Source organism: Cannabis sativa, chromosome X (assembly GCF_029168945.1).
Source record: "Cannabis sativa cultivar Pink pepper isolate KNU-18-1 chromosome X, ASM2916894v1, whole genome shotgun sequence".
NCBI lineage: Eukaryota > Viridiplantae > Streptophyta > Magnoliopsida > Rosales > Cannabaceae > Cannabis > Cannabis sativa.
In genome coordinates this window covers 35,987,355-36,009,885 of record NC_083610.1, presented here as the reverse complement: position 1 = coordinate 36,009,885, position 22,531 = coordinate 35,987,355, and the positions used below count along the sequence as shown (strand labels likewise).

The 22,531-nt window shown below is 36.2% G+C and overlaps 1 long non-coding RNA gene across 1 annotated transcript; it reads left to right on the top strand.

Annotated features, from left to right (window-relative positions):
• The first annotated feature begins 5,836 nt into the window (after positions 1 to 5,836).
• Positions 5,837 to 7,293, top strand: LOC115699095 (uncharacterized). The gene is made up of 2 exons (XR_004008296.2): positions 5,837 to 6,174; positions 7,149 to 7,293. It is a non-coding gene; the product is annotated as an uncharacterized LOC115699095 (long non-coding RNA).
• Positions 7,294 to 22,531: the final 15,238 nt, after the last annotated feature.

Sequence of the window (22,531 nt, the reverse complement as noted above, 5' to 3'; positions counted from 1 at the left end):
AAGTCCCAGTCCGGTCTTGGGTCTTGGGTCCCAGTCCGGTCCCGGGTCCGTGTCTGGGTCCCGGTCCGGGGTCGGAGTCCCAGACCAGGTCTGATACCGGATCCTGGTCTTGATCCCAGTACCGGTCCGGGTTCGGCTCTGAGTCCGGGTCCCGTGTCCTGGTCTGGGTCCGGGTCTGGTTCTCGGGTTCGGGTCAAGGTTCGGGTCCCGAGTCCTGGGTACCAGTCTCGGGTCCCGGGTCCCGGGTCCCAGTCCTGAGTCATGGGTCCTGGGTCCCGGTCCCAGGTTCGGGTCTCGAGTCCCGGTCCCAGGTTCTAGGTCTCGGTCCCAGTCTGGGTCCGGGTCAGGGTCTAGGTCCCAAGGCATTTGAGTTTGGGGTTCGAGTCTTGAATTAAGATTTTTTAAAATAAATTTAAATCGAGTCGGATCAGGTCTGATCTAGAAAAAAAATTAGGCGGAGGGGAGCGGATCTGATCCAAGATCCAATAAGTATCAGAAGGTTTCAGATCAAAGGTTATCCATCGGATCGGAGCTCCAACCCGCTCCAACTAAATGGATCTTTTTGACATGCCTACTTAAAATTCAGAGCTATTCAAGTTAGATTTTGAGGACGAAATCCTTTTAACGGAAGATAATTGTAATGACCGCCTAATTTTAATATGTTAGATTATTAAATAATTAAGATTTAATTATAAAATTAAGTTATTAATCATGATTTACGCATTTGTGGAGATATATTTAAATGTAGAATGTGTTAATTATGTTATGTGTGTAATTTCTTGTTTTTTATTTTTGTGCTCGGTAACGGTGGAACGCGACGTAGGGCCATTAGAGAGTCGCATTTTCATACAGTTAGAATTTTTTTTAATAGCAGGGCATCATGGTTAGACATTGGAAGTATTGAGAAATAGTTGGGGTTTGGATGTGACCAGTTTACCCTTGGATGTCATTAGACTTTGGTGTATGTTTAGGGGAAAAATGGTCATTTTGCTAGGAGAGTCTTTTTGTCTTTTATGGGCTTTAGGAATCTGATTTTTAAGTTAGATTTAATAAATAAAAATTAGATATTTATCTTGTGAAGGTTAGAAAAATAAGCTAGAAAATACATTTATCTTCTCTCTCTCTCTCTCTCTCTCTCTCTCTCTCTCTCTCTCTCTCTCTCTCTCTCTCTCTCTCTCTCTCTCTCTCTCTCTCTCTCTCTCTCTCTCTCTCTCTCTCTCTCTCTCTCTCTCTCTCAAATTTTCAAGAAGCAAGCTAGGGTTTTGAATTTTCTTAGCTCATTTCAAAGAGTTCTTGCAGGATTTGTGTGTGTTAATTCAAGGTATCACTCCCTAGCCTCTTCCTCTTTGGTTTTCCTAAAGCTCAAGTTAAGTTTTAGTGTTTGAATTTCGGTATTAAGTTGTTGTATGTATTAAGGTTGTTTAATTTTGTATTCTGGAGTTAGGTTGTGATTATTTATGTTGTTTTAAGTTGAATTGGGTGATTATTGTGTTGTTTGAGCAAAATTAGAGTTTGAGAACTCAAACTTAGTGCTTTAATGGTGATTTGGGATTCAGTGTAAATTGTTAGGTTGTGTTGCTTGAAATGAGTCTATTATGGTATATACAGGTGTTCTGGAGATTATTAAAGAGTTTGGGGTTAATTTGAAGTATTGGGGACATTTTTGGTGGTTCCTGCACTAAATCGGTCGACCAGTTCAGTAGGACCTGTAGGAACTGGTTGATTGGTTGGTCCCCAGGAAACCCCACTAAATTAGAATTGTGGTTGGGGAACCGGTTTACCGGTTGGGATAATTTGTGAACCCTAGTTTTTCTTGTTTTTGTAATATTTAGGTTATTGCCTTGTTATCTATCGATAGGAAAATCTTTAGATTTTATTTTAAGTCCCCGAAAAGTATTTTAGCGTTCTCTCATCAAAATTACAATTATGGTGATATAGGACCCTGTAAAGCGTCGAGCTGTTATTCCACTCAGGCTGACCGGCACACCTGAACTTAAAAATAAGGTAAGATTAGCATAAAGTATATATGTGCATGAATGAATGTGTGTTATTAATTATTTACACTACTAACACTGGTATAGTCATAGTAATAAGGGTGTTAGTACAGTGTAGGGTATTTAAGGGTAGTTACGGTGTTACCAACACGAGTACCAGGGGGTACGGAGTGCATGTGGTACAACACTTAGTAACTCCCGAAAGTACAATAATGGCCCTACCAACACGAGTACGGAGTCGGTACTCTAGTGCATGTGATACAGTGGTCGTACTTCCGTTGAGAACGTTCTTAACCATTTGGCGAGCCTTAGAATTTGGCTCTGGTTGGCTTAAGTACAAAGTTGGTATTGCATTGTCTACATGTATTTTATGCATATCTTTCTGAGTCTGTCGACTCATCAGTTTGCTACCTTGTGTAGGTAAGGGAAAGGCCAAGGTAGAGGAGCAGTGAGTTCGGGCTTAGCAAGGACTGTACATATCGCTGCAGTGCATCATGCAGGGTTCCGGTCGTACTGTATTTTGAGTCATATTTTGTTGTCGCTTTGTAGTTTGAAAAAAAAAATATAATAATACATTATGTAGCTATATTTATGGTATCTGCATTTTCAACAACAGTTTTAAATTCGAGATCTCGACTTATGAAGTTTTGTAAATATTATAAAATATGTTTAAATTTCAAATTAGTTAATTTTCAAGTACGGGCTTTACATTTTTATTTATAATTTCTTAAAAAAATTATAAATCGATATACATAGAGTACTCTAAAGAATTCTAGAGAAAAAAAATCATCACACAGTTTCTTATATAAAAAAAAAAGTGCGCAAAGAAAAAGAAATCATCATACAATTTATTACATAAAAAAGAACACGTAAAGAAATCTCTTCAAAACAACTATCATAACCGTGTCTAATTTGTAGTCATCATTAATATCATTTTTAGTAAATTTATTTTGTACATAAAATAAATCAAACAATATTCGGTAAGTACTAACTTTTATACATAGATGAATTATTCTGTTATAAATTAATTAAGTAAATTATTAGTTGTTATGTACGGTTATATAGTTTTTTTTTAATTTTTAATTAATTAATATTAATAATCTCTAATAAAAGAAAATAGAAAAAATATTAGGGTTTTTTTTTTTCATTTTTACACTTTAAATTAAACAGTTTTTTTATTTTTTTTTTTTTTGCATTCTTACGAAATTTTACATAGAAATCCTTATTGCAACTAGCGCTGCAACCTAAATTGCAACAAAAAAATCGTATAGAAACTCCTATTGCAACTAGCGCTGCAACCTCTTTAGAAATCCAAACCGTAAATTTATAAAAAAAAAAAAAAATTAAAAATACAGCATATAGATAATTCTCCCAAAAATTAATTATTTAATGATCTTTAGTTAAATAAAGTATAATAATAATAATAATAATAATAATAATAATAATAATAATAATAATAAAAGAACTAATGAGAGAATTCTAAGTAAATAAAAAAATTTTAGAAAATGAAAGAATTAAAAAAAAAAATAGATAAAGATATTTAAAATAATTTTAATTTATATATTTGGGTAGGGTCTTCCGGAGTGAGGGGCCTTCAGTCACTGTCCCTTTTGTCTCACCATTAGGTCAGGCCTTTATGTGTAGAGTAATATTTTCAAAGGGTGAATTTAATGAACAACATTTATGTAGGCAACCTAATTGGAGCGGTTGATCGATCTGAGTTATATGTATGTGTAAGAAAGAATAGATAAAATATATGGAGGAAGATGGAGATTGGATTGAAGAACATTAAATTGATTAATGTTTGTTGTTGAGATCCAAAAGTCGATGCTGCATGATACATTTAATATATAACATCGTACATTAATACACTATTTTATATATATGGCATACACACACGTATATCTGAAAGTGTGATCATACATACATGTGTAGGTAAAATTTGAAGAGAATAATCTTGTTGTGTACTCATCATAAATTCATAATTAAATTGTCCTTTTTACCCACCCAAATTAAATTTTGTAGAGCATTGGTATTTTAGGCTATGATTAACATATTTTATAAATGTTATTATATTAAATAATACCGTACTTATTATTTGATGTATAACTCTTCCCATTATTCTTTACATATTCAATCCTTCTTTTATCTTTTTTCTTTTATAAAAGATAGACTACAAAAGAAAAAGTACTTATATAATGTACAAAAGAATTATCAAATATTGAGAAACGTTAAGAGTAATAATGGATATCTTGTTTTAAATATTATACATGCATTTTACCAACATCTTTAAATTTTAAGAGAATTTTATTTTGTACCCTAAAAACTTATAAATATATTTTATTTGAATAATTTTTAGGGTTTTTATATATATTTTTACACTTTAAAATAGTTTTTTTTTTATTTGTATAGAATTCCACATAAAAACCCCTATAGCAACTAACGGAGCAACTTAAATCGCAACTAAAATCCGTATAACAACCCACATAGAAACCATTAGAGAAACCACAGGAACAATTCAAACCATTAATTTGAAAAAAAAAAAAAAAAAGTTAAAAAATAGAATATAGGATAATTTTCCTAATTATTTTTATTTTATATAAAATATATCTTTAATTTAGAATAGTTTTTTTTTTTAATTTTTTTTCCTTTTTATATTCTTAAAATATATATATCTATCAAATAAAATAAATTGTATTTTGAATATTAGGAAAAAAAATAAAAATAAAAAATTATATACAAAAACTATTATTTTTAGTGACAAATTTTTATTCTCAACAAAATTTTTTTTGTGACTAAATGTAGCTTTTAATCACAACAAAATGTTACTTGTGACTAAAACATAATATTTAATTACAAGTTGTCACTAATTTAGTTTAAGTCACAATGATTATTGTGACTAAAACTACATTTAGTCACAACAAATTGTATTTTTTGTGACTAATACATTTAGTCACGAACCTTTCAGTCACAACATAAAAATAGTAATTTATAATTAGTTATAATTTTTTTACTAACAAATTTTATTGTGACTAAAAGTAAGATTTTTTGTAGTGTAAAATTTTATTAAAAAAATAAAAATAAACTATACAAGGTTTAAAAATACTATAAACATAAACTTAAAATAATTATTAAAATTAACACAAACTAATGTAAAAAAAAATTAAAAATATTAAGAGTATTTTCAAAATTATTTTTATTTTTTGAATATTGAGTTGTACTTGATGTAAATAAAACTCCTTTAAATTTTATTATTAATTTAATAGTGGGCCATATACACAAGCGAACACATATAGAGGCCAGGGTTTCATGACAAAAAAATTAGATATATTTCAATTATTTACATAATATATTTATAATTAAAGGTATAATTATTAACAAAGTGTTGGTTAGTTTTTTTTTTATGGTTAAATCATCCCAACAAGAGTATTTTAATTTTTAATATTTACAGTTTACTTTTAAAAATGATTGTTCTAAGTTTTGAACCAGGGGCAGATGTACGCTAACGCTTTAGGAGGTCGTGGGCCCTTGTAATGACCACATAAGTAGATATGGAAGTTAGAAGATTATCAGTGAATTATATGATTATTTATGATAATATGTGCATTAACAGAAAATAAGTCAAATTGTGAGAAATATGTATTACTATTAGTATTATAATTTTTCAAATTTTTATTAAATTTCAAGTGCACCATGCATGTTATTTATGAATTTTGGCATTTTCATGTTTTATGCCCGGTAACAGTAGAATCGACGTTTTGGCTAACAGTGTCACCTAGATACGGTTTATTATCTTAGAATTAGTGGGGCAAGAATGGGGGATAATTCGAATATTAAGATTATGCGGGGTATTCGGTTATAACTATTTTATCCCTGGTTTTGGGAGAAAATTAGTGTTGAATTAAGGGCATTTTTGTAATCTTTAATTCCTTACTTTGCTTTTTGCTAAGGTATTTGTTAGTAATTAGATTAAGCTTTTAGAGTTTAGATTGGATTATTTAAGAATTTAAGGTAGACATCAACCTAGGAATTACATTAAACTCACCCACCTAACCATCTCTTTCTCTTTCCTTCAACCTTAAGAAAACTTAGAGAAAAACCATGGGTAATTTTGAGCTAATTCACCAAAACAACAAGAATTTCAGATAGTGTTTCAAGTGAAATTCAAAGAAGAATCAAGGTAACCCTAAGCCCTTCTCTTTTCTTTGAATAACTTGATGAAGGTTTAGTTTGAGTTCTTGATCTTTAGAATTTGTTTCTGTTTGAGTTTGAGTAAGTTAGAATATGTTTCTAAGCTTGATTCTTGTTTGTTTGTGACTATTCTCCAGTAGTAATTTTGATTTGAGGGTTTTTGATGCATTTAATTATTGGATTATGTTTAGAACTTGATGTTAAGGTGTTTTGAAAAGTTTGGTGTGGTTTGTTAAAGATTTGGGGATGAAAACTTGAGGTTTGGGTTTTTCTTCTACGAAACGATGAACTGTTTCCTCAGGCAGGACCCCAAAAAATAGTGAACTATTTGGATATTTTGGTCCACTGGTCGGGGTAGTTTTTAGGTGCCTTGGTTTTTGTATTTTCTCGCTATTTAGTCCCCAAAAGTATTTTAGCGAGAAAATTACCAATTTTATGTGAATGTGACATAGAACCTCTGATTGTCGAGTAGTTCTTTCACTCAATTTGATCGACACACTTGATTGTGAAATTGAAGTTAGATTAGTATAACACACACACACACACATATATATATCTATATATGCACATGTTCAACATGCATGTTTTAGTTGCCATCAGATTAACATATCAGGGTATTGGTAATGTGTACATATAGTTGCACTGAGATACTGATAGATATATGATATGCAACATATACAGTCATTTGATTAGCATATCAGGGAATTGGTGAAGTGTACATAGAGTTGCACTGAGATACTGACAGATATATGCTAGGCTTTCAGAAAGTACGAACTAATGCTACCAATACTATTACTTAATGCATGTGGTTTTGTGGTTAGTCGTATTAGTCAAGAACGTGTGTGACCCAGTTTTAGACTTGTGGATATGTGTATGGGTGCCTAGTTACAGGACGGTTATATGTTTATGTTTTATATTTTTCTTACTGAATCTGTCAACTCACATATATACTTTTATATGTAGGTAAATGTCAGAATTGAACAGCTATGAGTATTGGAGCTCAGTAATGATTGATTACATAAAACACTCTATATCTTTCAATATTAATATACTATGAATTATCTATTGTTTCAATCAAATTAATCATTGATCCTCTATAGATGGTCTACATCGAGTATGGTCAAAATTACCTTTTTACCCTTCAATATATTTTATCTTTTAAACACTTAGCTATTGTAAATGATATTTTAGTAAACTAACATAATTATTGAAATAAGTAGTCCACCATTTAATCCCGTGAAGCCAAGCTAAAAAAAACTATAATTTTACTTCTAAATAATTATATAAAAGCTATAGATATCCATGTCTATGATTAACGTTCCTACTCAATTAAACTACCGAGTTCCCAAAATGTAACTATGAGCTAGACTGACGGGTAAGCTGGTAACGAATAAATCAAAGAACTCTAATAATACAATTAGCTTAAAGCTTAATTTTCTCAAGATTGAAATCAATTGATCTATGATTAACTAAGTGATATTAAACTGGAAAAGATATCACGGTAAGTCTAAGATATATTTTCTACTATCAATATCGGTTCAGTCCGATGTAAACCCTATACATCCAATCCCGATTTACTTTGCTAATGTATTGGGAAAGACATTTCACTTATAAGCAAGCCCTGTCGCTAATTTAATATATCAGTGTAAATCTAGTGCACTGATAAATCATGAGACTTAAATAGTTTGAAGCATATAATTACAATTACTTTCTACTGTGTTGACAAGACACTATAATTGTGAATAACTATATGTTCAAGATTTATCAAAATTTTATATATTAAACATATAATCATGAAATAAACATGTGAACAAAGCAATAGACAAAAATAAAAAATGATCTCTAATATTTTATTGATAGTGAAATAAGATTACATTTAATTGTAGTTTTATTAAGGGCATAAAACCCAACAAATTTTTAGGTGAAATGGGTCCATAATTTATGTACCAAAGATGAAGATTGGTGGACTTAATGTAATATCCCAAATTAGATAATAATATTTAAATTGGGCGTATTTTATTAAATATGTGATTATCCGGATAATGGGATAAGATTATAATTTTACTTAAACTTATCGTGAGTTAATTAGTGACAATCTGGTAAATGAATTAGTGAAGTGTAATTTATTAATTACAGAAATTTTATCGGGTTAAGTGGGTATTGTAAATACTATTTTTGAAATAAAATGTTTTCTGGCCCGGCGGTCGTAGAAACTTGACGGAGTGGTCAGAGATGTCACGACACTTAAAAGATAAATTAAATTGGAATTATACCGGACTAGTGTAGAATTTTAAGTTTTCGGTTTGGCGGATTAGTTAGAAATTATAAAAATACCCCTAAGCCTAAATTAATTTAAGTAATTAGGAAAAGGGTAAATTAGTCTTTTTCTTATAGATGGGATTTTGTCTTTTTGTATTTGATTATGAATTTAAATATTAGGTTTATATTATTAGTTATTTAGCTAATAGATAAACTTGCTAATTAAGAAATCAATCAAAGGAAAACCCTATCTTCATCTCCCTCTCCCTTCGAACCCTAAGGACCATCTGACCCAAGGAGTTTTCTTCTTCAAATTGTCCATTTCCAGCTGGTTTAACAAGAGTTAGAGGCTGTCCAAGCTTTGAGGTAAGCTCTCTTTGTGTTTGTTTAAGGATTTCTTAAGTTTTAAGTTAGTTTTGAGTTAGGGTTTTAGGATTTTGGGACTGGGGAGTTAAATTGAGTTTAGATTATGTTTATAGGTCTAATTTAGGGTTTTCTTGAGCTTAGATTAAGTAATTTTAGTGGCTATTTGTTTTGGAGTTAGAAATTTTAGGTTAGGAGTACAATTTTTGGTTTTAAAATGGTGAATTGAGTATTATGATGAATTGTTGTGAATTGATGATTGAGATACCTTGTTTTTATGTTCTTAAACTGTTCTGCAGTGTTTGAACAGGTTTGGAAGAGAATTGGTTGGGTTTTGGAGCAAAAACTAGTTTCCCTTTTCCACAGCAGGGAAACCGGTTAACCAGTTTCACAAGCATAGTGAAATTGGTCAACCAGTTTTTCCAGCAAGGGGAAAACTCTAGTTTTGGCTTCGAAACCGATTTTGTTTGGGGTGTTTTTCAGGGCTTAGATTGGGGTATTTTAGTGATGTTTGAGTTAGTTCAGATCAATGGGGAGTTAGGTTTGTCCGGTTATAAAATTAGGGTATGTTTTTGTGTTGGGTTTTATGCCCTAAATAAAACTCCATTTCAATGTAATCCATTTTATTCAACATCAATAAAGAAACACAAGTAACTTTCATTCATTTGTGTATGTTTTGGTTCATCTTATCAATTGCTTGTCTATTTGATTTATAAATTCATCTGAAACCCTTTTCACATACTTGATCCTGTTTATTGTGTTGTCAACACATTGGAAAGTAAACATGACTATGTGAATAAACATTCCTAGATTTATCAGACGCAGGGTTATACTGATATGATAATCTACAACAGAGTTTACTTGCATTTGGAGAAATGCTATGTTCTTTCCAGAGCATTGGTTAAAGTAAAGCTCAGGTTGGGTGCATGGAGTATGCATCGGAAGGGACCGATATTGAACTTTGACTTAGATTTATTAAACTTACCGTAATATCTATTCAAGTCAATATCGCCTAGTTGATCCTAGATCAAATGATCTTAATCCTGTTATGATTAGGCTCAATCTCAAGAGTGTTATTCATGTTCTTTGATTTGTTAGTTAAGCCTACTTTTGGGTCAGGGTGATACGTACATTTTGCGAACACGGTAGTGCAATTGAGTGGGAGCGCTAACATAAACATGGAATCTATAGCTTCTATCTGGCGAATAGTAAGTAAAGGATGATCTCCTTCGAGCTTGACCAAACGAAAATAAATGGTGGAGTACTCATTTCACATAGCTGAAATATCATTTATACGGGGTTAAGTGTTTTAAGGATAAAATACATTGTAGGATGTCACGGTAATCTAATCCCTTTACAGTGTAGATCGTTCATATAGAGGATCATTGATCAAATTAGGATTATAACAATGGATAACTAATGACGTGTCTATATGGTGGAACATATAGAGCGTTCTATATACTGAGAGTGCAATTCTAAGTTCTATGCGTGGATTCAACGAAGAATTAATAAGTCAGTGAATTTAGGTTATAAATTCTTGATCTGCTTATTGGAAGCTCGGTTATATAGACCCATGGTCCCCCCACTAGTTGAGATAATATTACTTGTAAGACTCATTTAATTGGTTTTGATTAATCAATTATAATTCTCAAATTAGACTATGTGTATTTGTGAATTTTTCACTAAGTAAGGGCAAAATTGTAAAGAAAGAGTTTTTAGGGCATATTTGTTAATTATGATACTTTGTATGGTTCAATTAATAAATATGATAAATGAAAATATTATTTAATAATTATTTATAGTTATTAAATAGTTAGAATTGGCATTTAAATGGTTGAATTTGAAAATTGGCGTTTTTGAGAAAATGAGATGCAGAAATGATAAAACTGCAAAATTGCAAAAGTGAGGCCCAAATCCACATAGCCATGGCCGGCCACTTTTATAGGCTTTATCATATGATATTTTCATTATTTTAATGCCAAATAATTCGAACCTAACCCTAGGTGGAATGCTATAAATAGATAGTGAAGGCTTCAGGAAATTTACACTTTTACTTCTGATTTCCTTCAGAGAAAAACCTGAGCCTTCTCTTTCTAAACCCTAGCCGCCACCTTCATACTCTTCTTCTTCCTTGAATAATTTCGAACCTCTTAGTGATAGAGTAGTGCCCACACACAGCAAGTGATATGTAACGCCCTAATGCTAAGGCACGCTACAGTGCTTTTTCAATAATTGTGCAATCTTTGCTAATCAAAGAAATTTCTCGAAAAACGTGTCAAATTAAAACTTTTGCATTAAACATTAAACTTTGAAATTTAATAAAATATTTACAAGTGCCGGGATCCCGATTTTTAAAACTTTACAAACTTTACTTTTTAAATATACATTCCAAAATATACAGATTTACAGGTCGCACAGCGACTTTCAAAATACAACTCCCAGATGTCCCGAGACCGAACACTCCAGGTCGCGCTGCTTGACATGTACAATCTCACCCGAGCTCAGGTTCACTCCTGTTCAGCTTTCGCCTTTCCTTTACCTACACATGGAAGCGAAGCGTGAGTCGACAGACTCAGTAAGAAATGCATATAACATACCATATAATTTCCGACCTGTAAATAGGCGCCCATACACCTATTTACAGAGCTTAACAGATGAGCATGAACGTTCAATACCAGGGTACGACCACTATACCACATACACCACGAACCTAGCTGTACGAGTGTTGGTAGGGTTTACCTCGATCAGTGAGTAACACTGAGTAATGTACCACACACCTTAGCATTTTCCTATGATTGTGTTGGTATCACCGTATCGTACTCAAATCAACAACAATCACTGTACCAAACACACTCTATAATTTAATTATACAAGTGTTGGTAGTGTTTAACATAACTCAAGCATGCATATATAAACACATATACACACATTCAGATAATCACATCATACATTATACACAGTTCTTACCTGTTTTCCGAATTCAAGTGTCTTTGGCCGACCTGAACGGAATTCACGTGCTAGATGGATGCCCTAATCACAATAACGGTAACACAGATGAGTGACCCGCCAAATCACTTTTCGGGACTTAAAACTCGAAACTAAAAGTTTCCCTATCAATAAACCTCATGGCAATACCCTATATAACCCAAAATTGGCTAAAACTAGGGTTCTGGAAAAACCCCCAACAAAGTGCATCGGATCCAACCTATCCGGTTGCAGGTCACCAACCGGTCGACCGGTTGGTATAGACCACCCAGAACCGGAATTCCGGTTCATCTGCAGAAACCCAAAAATTTATCCCCCTTGATTCAAATCAAGCCCAATCTTTACCAAACTCTCCAGTATACCTAAACAAAGCATACACAATGATTTCCAGGCAGTAATTCACAGAACAACACAATAAATATCAACTTGCCATTAAAGCTTAAAGCTTGAACTCAAAGCTTAGAATTGCTCAAAACTTACAACCAACCTCAAAACCAGCTGCTAGGATTGCAAAACAACTCAAACTAATCATAAAATTCGAACTCCAAATAACTCTAACCCTAACAGCTCCTAAAACTCAAAATCACCATTTCAACCTAATTTTAAAAGCTTGAAAAACAATAACCAAAAGACTAGGGCTTTACCTCACTTCCAATAGATTGAAACCTTGCTGAAAAATCCAAAGAAAACTCAGCCCTTCCCCTTGCTCTTGCTGCCTTCGAAGAGAGAGAGAGAGAAGAAAAGCTTCCCAACCAATTTTTTGCTTATTTTCTAATTTTCCTTTATTCTTTGACTTTCCTTACTTAGAAAAGAGTTAATTAACTCTTTGCTGCCAAAAGAAATGGCTAGGTGTCAACCAAAGGGGCAGCCACCTATTCCCCTTAATAGCAAAAGACTAAAATGCCCTTTAGACTTAAAACTAGGGTATTTCTAAAGCTAGGGGTAAAATGGTCAAAATCCATAACCCCGCTCAATCCCGGTAATTTATTTTCTCTAAAATATTCCCCACTATAAAATAGGGTTCTAAAATTACCCATGTGATTAATCTAGCCATCCATCGCATTTTCCGTTGTCGCCGAATAAAAATTACAAAAATAACATATTACACATATAAGCTAGATAATACCCCTAGAGTTTAATAAAATCTCCGAAATTGAGAAATTATAACTCTAATATTTATTTCTAAATATTGGGGTCCACATTAAAATTTAATTCACAAATAATAATAAAATAATAAAAATTAGTGCTAATTGCCTTTACTAATTCATAAACTAGAGCGGTCATTACAATTATCCCCCCGTTAATAGGATTTCGTCCCCGAAATCTAACCTGAATAGCTCTGGATGTTGAGTCCTCATATCTGACTCCAACTCCCAGGTGGCTTCTTCCACCTTACTATTCCCTCCGCAGCACCTTAACCAGGTAATAGTCTTGTTCCGAAGAACTTTTTCTTTTCTATCCAAAATCTGAACAGGTTGCTCTTCATAGGATAAGTCTGGTTGAAGGTCAAGGGCTTCATAACTCAAGACATGAGTCGGGTCTGACACGTATTTCCTTAACATAGAAATGTGAAATACGTCATGAACAGCTGACAATGCTGGTGGTAAGGCTAGCCGATACGCTACCTGCCCGACCTTCTCAAGTATCTGAAATGGTCCAATGAACCTAGGGCTTAACTTACCCTTCTTCCCGAAGCGTCTAATACCCTTCATTGGTGAAACCCGCAGGAAAACATGTTCCCCTGTCTGAAATGTAACATCTCTGCGCTTCGGATCAGCATAACTTTTCGCTCGCTTTGAGAAGCAAGCATCCGAGCCTTGATCTTATCAATAGCTTCATTGGTCCTCCGCACTAACTCGGGACCCGGTACTTCCTTTCTCTGTCTCGTCCCAATGAATAGGAGAACGACATTTTCTACCATATAACATCTCATAGGGAGCCATCCCTATTGTACTTTGGTAGCTGTTGTTGTAGGAGAATTCAATTAGAGGCAAGTACTTAACCCATGAACCCTCAAAGTCCATGACACAGGCTCGTAATAGGTCTTCTAAAATCTGGATAGTTCTTTCTGACTGACCATCAGTCTGAGGGTGAAAGGCTGTACTAAACTTTAACTTGGTACCCATAGCCTTCTGGAGACTCACCCAAAACTTCGATGTGAACTTTGGATCCCTGTCTGATACAATAGATTTAGGGGCTCCATGGAGACGAACTATCTCCTTCACATACAATTCAGCATATTGATCCACTGAATATGTAACTTTCACTGGTAAGAAGTGAGCTGACTTTGTGAATCTGTCCACGATGACCCAAACAGAATCATACATCCCTGTGGTTCTAGGCAAACCAGTTACGAAGTCCATTGTGATGTCCTCCCACTTCCATTCTGGAAGGACTAAAGGCTGTAATAACCCTGCCGGCCTCTGATGTTCAGCCTTAATCTGCTGGCAAGTTAAACATTTGGACACGTAGTCCACCACATCTCTTTTCATCCCGTACCACCAGAAGTAGGGTTTCAAATCCTGATACATCTTGGTGGTTCCCGGATGCAACGAATAAGGTGTGGTGTGAGCTTCATCAAGTATCTCTTTCTTAAGCTCATCCACACTAGGAACACAAACTCGAACTTTATATAGTAACATTCCATTGTTCGAGACTGTAAAACCTTTAGGCCGACCAGCTATCACTTCATCTCGAACTTTAATTAGTTCGGGATCTTCCAGTTGTGCCTTTCTGATTCTCTCCAACAGATCAGATTGGAGTGTTAAATTATGTAGTTTCCCGACCACGAATTCAATTCCTGCACTAACCATTTCCGAGGCTAGCTGAGGAGCTATCATAACCGTAGTACACACTTGACCGGGACCTTTTCTGCTCAGAGCATCGGCCACAACATTGGCTTTCCCGGGGTGATACAGTATTTCACAATCGTAGTCCTTAACCAACTCCAACCACCTTCTCTGCCTCATATTCAGATCTTTTTGGGTGAAAAAGTATTTAAGACTTTTATGATCAGTATAAATTTCACACTTTTCACCGTAAAGATAATGTCGCCATATCTTTAAAGCGAAAACCACAGCAGCGAGCTCTAAATCATGAGTTGGGTAACGTTGCTCATAATCCTTCAGTTGACGAGAGGCATAGGCTATAACTCTGTCAGCTTGCATCAGAACACATCCCAGACCCTGTCTGGATGCATCACAATACACAACAAATTTCTCTTGATCTGATGGCAAAGCTAACACCGGAGCTGTTATCAAACGCTGCTTCAACTCCTGAAAGCTTGATTCACACTTATCTGACCACACGAATCTCTGATTTTTCTTAGTCAATTCGGTTAGGGGCATAGAAAGTTTAGAAAATCCTTCGACGAAACGTCGATAATACCCTGCTAACCCGAGAAAACTTCGAATTTCCGTCACAGACCTAGGCCTCGGCCAATTCTTCACTGATTCCACCTTGTTTGGATCGACCATAATTCCATTCTTTCCCACAATATGACCCAGAAAAGATACCTCGGACAACCAGAATTCACACTTTTTGAACTTGGCATACAGCTTGTGATCTCTAAGTCGCTGTAACACCATTCGAAGATGATGCTCGTGCTCCTCTTCTGACTGAGAGTACACAAGAATGTCATCGATAAACACTATAACGCAGTTATCGAGGAAATCCTTGAATACCCTATTCATGAGATCCATAAAGGCCGCAGGAGCATTAGTCAATCCGAATGACATTACCAGAAACTCATAGTGCCCATATCCGGTTCTAAAAGCCTCTTCGGTATGTCCTCCTCCCGAATTCTGAGTTGATGATAACCAGACCGTAAATCAATCTTCGAAAACACCGTCTTTCCTTGAAGCTGATCGAACAGATCATCGATCCTAGGCAACGGGTACTTGTTCTTAATCGTCAGCTTGTTTAGTTCCCGATAATCAATACACATTCTGAGGGAACCATCTTTCTTCTTTACAAAAAGAACCGGAGCTCCCCAGGGCGATACACTGGGTCGAATAAACCCAATATCAAGCATCCCCTGAAGTTGTAACTTAAGCTCCTTGAGTTCCGCTGGAGCCATTCTATATGGAGCTTTAGAAACAGGTTCGACTCCAGGTGCCAGATCAATTACGAAATCAATCTCTCGCTGTGGCGGCAATCCCGGCAATTCCTCGGGAAACACATCAAGAAAATCTTTCACCACCCGGACTATCTCAGGCCCAAATGTTTCAGGTCTTCTGGAGTCAAATACTACCGCTAGAAATCCTATACAACCATTGCATAGTAAATCCCTAGCTCTCAACACAGAAATAACTGGGATCCGAGACCCCTGAATCGATCCAACATAAACAAAGGGATCTTCACCTTCCGGCTGAAAAATCACCATTTTACGTCTACAATCTATACTGGCCGAATACTTGGATAGAAAATCCATTCCCAGTATAATATCAAACTCAGTTAATTTCAATTCTATAAGGTCAGTACTCAATTCCCTATCTTCGATCCTAATCGGCATAGACCTAATGCGCCTATTAGAGATAACCAATTCCCCGCTAGGCATTAGGGTTCCAAACCCTCTTTCTAAAATGTCACAAGGTCTACCCAAAAGATCAATCACCCTTGTAGCCACATATGAACGTGTAGCTCCCGAATCAAATAATACTGTAAATAACAAGTTGTTGACGGGAAGCTGACTTGTCACAACAGAAGGACTGGCTGCAGCATCAGCTTGGGTGATGGCAAACACACGAGCAGGAACCGGTTTCACCTCAACTTTTGGCTCCTCTTTCTTAGCCTGGGGGCAATCTTTCTTGAAATGCCCCACCATGCCACACAGGAAGCATGTCTTCCGGTTACACTCTCCCGGATGGTGTTTCTTGCATCTTGGACACTCAGGATAAGAGTAACCCTGGCGTCCTCCTCTGCCTTGGTTCCCACGGAACCGCTTGCTTTGCCCCGAGCCACCAGAAGCTGGAACAACCTTTCTTTTCTGCTCAGTGGTGGAGTCACCACCATCCCTACCATAAACAGGAGTAGGAACAGTGGGGGTTCCACCAACACTCGGAGTCACCCGGGGCTCCTGAAGAAATTTTACTGCACCCTCGGCTCTCAAAGCCTTCTCAACCATATCTGCATACGTGGTTGCTTCGGTAGTGGTAATAACCAGATCATGCCGGATCTTTGCACTCAAACCCGCTAAATATTTTTCTTTCTTACTGAAGTCCGTGGGTACAATTCCTGCCGCCAACTTAGCCAACCGATCAAACTTCGTTGTATACTCAGTGACTGACATACCCTCAGTCTGAACTAGATCAGTGAACTCTTTCCGCTTTGCACTGCGGACCGCTTCATTGTAATACTTGGAGTTAAATAACTCCCTGAATTCTTCCCAAGTCATCAGCGTGACGTCCCGTGTGAGGGTTATCAATTCCCACCACACAAGGGCATCTTCCTGAAACTGGAAAGTGGCGCAGGTCACCCGATCATTTCCAACCACTCCCATAAAGTTGAGAATACGCTCAATCATCGAAAGCCATTGCTCGGCCTTCATCACATCAGGGCCTCCCAGAAACACTGGAGGTGCCTGCTTCCGAAATCTTTCATACAACGGTTCCATACGGTTGCCAACAACAGGTTGTTCTGCTGGCACCGCTGGAACTGCAACGGCCTGAACTTGTTGAGGAGGCACGGCAGGAGGACCCTGCTGCCTCAATCTTTGGATCTCTTCATCTTGCTGACGAATTCTCTCTTGCATTTCAGCAAATCTTTGCTCCCAATCAGGAGGAGCTTGAGGTGGATTTACAGGGCGACCACCCTGAGCTCTGCCACGGCCACGGCCGCGACCACGGGGATTTGAGGATTCCCCTGACCGCCTCCGGTCTCAACCATGCCACCCTGACTTCTTGTATTTCGCGGGGCGTCCATTTAATAGGACTTAGCCTGCGAATCCATAAGCCGTGCGGAGTTAGACGACGATCAAAATTAACACCGCTCTTTAATAACTTAAAGGCAACACACTTCTTTTCTTTTAAGAAAATATATTTAATTTAAATCTAATATGCTTCCTAACATGCTTTCACATTCACATTTATTTAAAATACTAAACAAGTACAGGCTTACTGAACCGTGAACCGAGCTTTCTCTGATGAAGATTGTACATGTCATAGCAAGCTTCGGTAGACAAACCTGGCGGCTCTGATACCAAAATTGTAACGCCCTAATGCTAAGGCACGCTACAGTGCTTTTTCAATAATTGTGCAATCTTTGCTAATCAAAGAAATTTCTCGAAAAACGTGTCAAATTAAAACTTTTGCATTAAACATTAAACTTTGAAATTTAATAAAATATTTACAAGTGCCGGGATCCCGATTTTTAAAACTTTACAAACTTTACTTTTTAAATATACATTCCAAAATATACAGATTTACAGGTCGCACAGCGACTTTCAAAATACAACTCCCAGATGTCCCGAGACCGAACACCTGTGTCGCGCTGCTTGACATGTACAATCTCACCCGAGCTCAGGTTCACTCCTGTTCAGCTTTCGCCTTTCCTTTACCTACACATGGAAGCAGAAACTGTGAGTCGACAGACTCAGTAAGAAATGCATATAACATACCATATAATTTCCGACCTGTAAATAGGCGCCCATACACCTATTTACAGAGCTTAACAGATGAGCATGAACGTTCAATACCAGGGTACGACCACTATACCACATACACCACGAACCTAGCTGTACGAGTGTTGGTAGGGTTTACCTCGATCAGTGAGTAACACTGAGTAATGTACCACACACCTTAGCATTTTCCTATGATTGTGTTGGTATCACCGTATCGTACTCAAATCAACAACAATCACTGTACCAAACACACTCTATAATTTAATTATACAAGTGTTGGTAGTGTTTAACATAACTCAAGCATGCATATATAAACACATATACACACATTCAGATAATCACATCATACATTATACACAGTTCTTACCTGTTTTCCGAATTCAAGTGTCTTTGGCCAGGCACGAACGGAATTCACGTGCTAGATGGATGCCCTAATCACAATAACGGTAACACAGATGAGTGACCCGCCAAATCACTTTTCGGGACTTAAAACTCGAAACTAAAAGTTTCCCTATCAATAAACCTCATGGCAATACCCTATATAACCCAAAATTGGCTAAAACTAGGGTTCTGGAAAAACCCCCAACAGGCAGACCGGATCCAACCGGTATCCCGGTTCTGGGTCACCAACCGGTCGACCGGTTGGTATAGACCACCCAGAACCGGAATTTCGGTTCATCTGCAGAAACCCAAAAATTTATCCCCCTTGATTCAAATCAAGCCCAATCTTTACCAAACTCTCCAGTATACCTAAACAAAGCATACACAATGATTTCCAGGCAGTAATTCACAGAACAACACAATAAATATCAACTTGCCATTAAAGCTTAAAGCTTGAACTCAAAGCTTAGAATTGCTCAAAACTTACAACCAACCTCAAAACCAAATTTCGCTAGGATTGCAAAACAACTCAAACTAATCATAAAATTCGAACTCCAAATAACTCTAACCCTAACAGCTCCTAAAACTCAAAATCACCATTTCAACCTAATTTTAAAAGCTTGAAAAACAATAACCAAAAGACTAGGGCTTTACCTCACTTCCAATAGATTGAAACCTTGCTGAAAAATCCAAAGAAAACTCAGCCCTTCCCCTTGCTCTTGCTGCCTTCGAAGAGAGAGAGAGAGAAGAAAAGCTTCCCAACCAATTTTTTGCTTATTTTCTAATTTTCCTTTATTCTTTGACTTTCCTTACTTAGAAAAGAGTTAATTAACTCTTTGCTGCCAAAAGAAATGGCTAGGTGTCAACCAAAGGGGCAGCCACCTATTCCCCTTAATAGCAAAAGACTAAAATGCCCTTTAGACTTAAAACTAGGGTATTTCTAAAGCTAGGGGTAAAATGGTCAAAATCCATAACCCCGCTCAATCCCGGTAATTTATTTTCTCTAAAATATTCCCCACTATAAAATAGGGTTCTAAAATTACCCATGTGATTAATCTAGCCATCCATCGCATTTTCCGTTGTCGCCGAATAAAAATTACAAAAATAACATATTACACATATAAGCTAGATAATACCCCTAGAGTTTAATAAAATCTCCGAAATTGAGAAATTATAACTCTAATATTTATTTCTAAATATTGGGGTCCACATTAAAATTTAATTCACAAATAATAATAAAATAATAAAAATTAGTGCTAATTGCCTTTACTAATTCATAAACTAGAGCGGTCATTACATGATACCTCAATCATAGTGAGGAAGATCGTGAAGAAAGATATTCAACACGAAGGAGTTTCAGCACCAAAGAAAGGAGAGAAAGAGATCCAGGTTCAGATCTTGATAATACTCTGCGACAGAAAGGATACAAGGGTTAGAGATCTGAACGGAAAGAGACATAATATTCCGCTGCACCCAATGTAAGGTTTCTCATACTTTATATGTGTTTATTTTATAATCGTTTTAGAAGTTCATATTTAGGATGTTAATCAACATACTTGTGAGTAGATCTTAGATCCTGGTAAAATAATTTCCAACATTTTGGAGTTTGGATAAGTTGTTTATCAAGCTTTATTGCCGTGATATAAGACCCGGGATCGTCGAGCGTAGTTCCACTCAGGTCGGTCCACACGCCTGATATTGGATTGAGGTAAGAAAGCTTTACACACTACTAAGCATATTAGATAAGAAACGAGTATGATCATTGGTGCCTCGATTATGATTGAGGTAATAGTTCTTATTATTGTGACTCGATTATGATTGAGGGATAGATACAATCATTACCTCTATGAGTAATTACTCGATTATTGTTATTATTTGCTTTACTGGGCAACGATAGTGACATATGAAGCTCATAGATAACGAGTGGTAAGAGTGCTTTATGAGGCACTGTGATTGACTCGTCTTATAAACGTTTAATTGGTTAGGCATTGCTGAGTATGGATTGAATAGTGAGTATGTTGTTGTGTTTTGTTGTGATTAGTTGCATTTTATAATGTGTATGAATTAATAGTTTTTCTTGCTGCGGTGCAGGTAAAGGAAAGAGTAAAGCGGATCAACCATGAGTCAGAGGTTTTCCAGTAGTATACATATCAATTGCGGTGCCTCGGCTACCAATGGACAGGATCCACCCTTCTGGCTGTATTTTGAATTGTAACCCTCTTATGTAAAACTAATTTTGAAATAGAGTGTAAAAGCTTTATACAGGGGATCCCCGTACTTAATAGTAGTTTATAGTTAATAAAATTTATGTTTTTATTTTAATTTAAAAGTTTTAATTACACCACACTTTTTGTAAATTAATAAAATTAGTTTAAAAATAAGTTTAGAAAAGCACACACGCGACGTCCTTGTGGGATAGGGCGTTACAACATGGTATCAGAGCGACTAAGGTTTAAAGATCCTGAAGACTGGTTTGATATGTACATTGGTTGCGAAGACTCGTTCGACTCATGGTTCAGTAAGTGTTAACTGTTAGAATATTTGTTTATTACCTAATTACCTGCTTATTCAATATATTCTAGTTATTAGAAAAGCACAGTACTGAGCAATGGATATGCGTGTGTTTGGAAATACTTATTAGTATTGGTTATGATTTGAGATATATTAAACAAATGGAAGTTATGATCGTAGTTGCATAGAGCATTTACCTGAGGCGATTTGGTAGGGGTAACCGCGAGCTTACTGGGCTTAGGGATGTAAACAGGGCGGGGCAGATGCGGGGATTGCTCCCCCACCCCCATACCCGCTTCTTAAATTCACCCCCATACCCGCCCCAATACCCGTTTAAATTAAAGCGGGGGCGGAGTGGGTATTACCCGACAGGGGAAGGATTCCCATCGGGCACCCATTACATATATATTTTTGAAGGAAAAAAATGATGTCTTAAAGAGAATTAAAAAATAATAATTATAAAAACTTAGTAAAACAATAAACTTAAGTAGAATATTTTGTATAGTAAAAAAAATATATAATTAAGTTATTTTAATTGTAGTAGTTATAATTTTAAAATTTAAATATATACATATATCATATCGGGGCGGGTTCGAGGCGGGTATCTATTCCCCCGCCCCCGTCCCGTTTCCGACTCGAGTATGAAGAGTTATATGTCGCGATGCAAAAGACCATCCAGCAGCAAGGTGATCAAATTTGAGAGCTGAGGGAGCAGCTAGCTCAGCCTGCTCCAAATCCTAATCCTGATCTTTCGGCATCTCTGGTAGTGCCACAAGAAGTGGGAAATCGACTGGAACCATTGTATGAGCGGTTCAGGAAGGAGAATCTACCAGTGTTCGAGGGTGGTAATGATCCACTCAAGGCAGAACAATGGATGAGTATGATAACATCCATATTTGACTTAATGATCGGGTGAGGTGTGCCATTTACATGTTGCGTGAGGATGCCCGCATTTGGTAGGAAATTTTGTCACAGGTTCATGATTTGAATAACATGACCTGGGATGTTTTTCGGACCCTGCTCTACGAGAAATACTACAATGAATCCATTTGAGCTGCAAAGGCAGAAGAATTTATATGGTTGACCCAGGGCAATATGACGGCGATAGAGTATGCCACCAAGTTTGACCGACTGGCAAAGTTGGCCTCAGATGAAGTAGCCACTAAGGCTGCCAGAAAAGCTAAATTCATTCGGGTGTTGGAGGAACACATCGCTCGAGACGTGATTG